The sequence below is a fragment of the Helianthus annuus genome, chromosome 11 (assembly GCF_002127325.2).
Source record: "Helianthus annuus cultivar XRQ/B chromosome 11, HanXRQr2.0-SUNRISE, whole genome shotgun sequence".
In the NCBI taxonomy this organism is placed as follows: Eukaryota; Viridiplantae; Streptophyta; class Magnoliopsida; order Asterales; family Asteraceae; genus Helianthus; species Helianthus annuus.
The window spans coordinates 173,499,974-173,502,039 of record NC_035443.2 but is presented as its reverse complement, the minus strand read 5'-3'; the positions used below and the strand labels follow the sequence as shown (position 1 = coordinate 173,502,039).

The following is a 2,066-nucleotide window of genomic DNA, read 5'->3' as shown; positions in this document are numbered from 1 at the left end:
AATAATGAATGTACAAGTAATTAGTACTAATAAGTAGCCAAATGAGAACAACCCGGACGTGTGCATACTCGACATGGTAAATGTCGGGGACGAGGTGGGGTTAGCTCACTTTGGATTCTTGGATTAGTTGAACTTATAAACTAACAAGTGAAGTAGGTAGAGACTTGGTTGGAATGCCAAGGCTCCCATTGTTCATACCTAAACAATCACAAGTATTTCAACATTGAAGGTTGAAGACTTGGGTTGTTCAACACATTGTAGCTCTCTTGGGACCTTTAGGGCAGAAGGTTTTGGAGGTTTTGAACCTCATAACTTATGGAAAACTACCTTAACACACGGCCGACAAAAGAATTTAGTTGGGGACAAGGTTGGTAAAAGTTTCCACAAGGATGTTCAAGAAAAACAACAAGTTTGTGAAAGTTTAGATGAAAACAAAAAATATTATGCCTTTGTGTAACGCTCAAAAATCCCATTCGACCAACAACATAAAATTTCTTACAATTTTACAAAATTTTGACATGACCCGTTCGTAACGAGTACTTTTCTCCCTGTTTTAACATTACCAACATAATTAATACTACGATACTTCCCAACAAAGCAAAGGTTAAGACCATATAAGGTTCACCATGAACACTTTGTACAAACTACACAAAAAATTAGTATTCAAACTTCTTACTAACACTAGACACTTACTAATTAACATTTTACTAGACAAAAAGGTAAGTTAACCCATCAAAACAACAACAACTTGGACCGGAAGCGCATAAGATTGACATAACGTGTGTGTGTTCGGTCCGAGTGCGCCGCATCAAGCAATGGATTTACCTAACATTCATAACAACAACATTGTTAGTTCATAATACATAGTAATTTAGAATCCTTTAATTACCTATCATTGTTCAACCCGTTAACATAACATGTTACCTTATTAACATCTTTACTTCCATTTGAAACATCCAACTTATCACCTTTCGACCCATTCGTAATGAATCGCTACATAACATGCTTTTCAATATATTTACATCCTTTGACCCGTTATGAACATTTACAACAATCCATAGTACCAAATACCACTATTCATAAAATTACATTTAAGATAAACAAAGCTCATATGAACTTACCGCGATCTTGTGATGCTTGTGCCTTTGAGTGACTTGCGCCTTCTTCCTTCGTTGTGCCTATATGTCATAATCTCGTACTTTAGCTTTCTTTTAACATTAATTTCACAATGCTTATAGTATGTTATGGCGTTTACTAGTCACATACATCATTATCATGAGAAAGTTGCATCATCTTAACAAGTATTCATGCAAAAGCCATAACTAAACTCACTTAGGCATTTTGTCAAACACATGGTGTGCATATCACTAGACTAGCATAATGTACAAGCATTATAAGCACAACTTCCCTAGTTCACTCCTTGAGTAACATAAACATTCTACTATGTTAAAATCTATCATTCAAATCAAGAGCATACAGTTCTAAATCAATATTCATAACAATTTCATAAATCAACCATCAAATTAACATACAAAACTTCACAATTTTTAAACATTACTTGACATGCAAGTGGGTTTTGCCCTAATCTTGTTCATATTCGAATTTTAGCATCTAATGACATCTAGACCTTCCTAACAACCATTAATCTTACACAATTTTGTATTACATTCACGAATTACACAAAACCCACTTAATCGAACATCATCAAATCACAAAAATTGACTTACTTGAGATCAAGAACACTTAGATAATCAAGATATTTGGGTCATGCATTCGATTTCTTCAATAATCTAGCTCTCAATTGAGGGAATTTAGTGATTTAGGGTTTTGTGAGGGAAGGAGTCCCCTCCTGGCTTCTCACGATCGCAGACCACACCAGACTTGTCTAGTTTCTTTTTTTTTTTTTGTCATATTTTAACCCCATTTTTACATATCTAGTCCCCCATCTTTTAAGCCCTATACACTTTACTCATTTCTAATTTACTAACTTGGTAACTTAATGCATATATGGGGTTTTTGATTTGTTAAATGGTATAAATCTTAATAATATTCTAGATTTCATATTT

General features: G+C 34.0%; 1 long non-coding RNA gene across 1 annotated transcript; it reads right to left on the bottom strand.

Moving 5' to 3' along the window:
* Nucleotides 1–586: 586 nt before the first annotated feature.
* Nucleotides 587–1,863, bottom strand: LOC118484151. The gene is made up of 3 exons (XR_004872966.1): nt 1,728–1,863; nt 1,122–1,178; nt 587–825 (listed from the first exon to the last, which is right to left on the bottom strand). It is a non-coding gene; the product is annotated as an uncharacterized LOC118484151 (long non-coding RNA).
* Between the last annotated feature and the right edge of the window lie 203 nt (nt 1,864–2,066).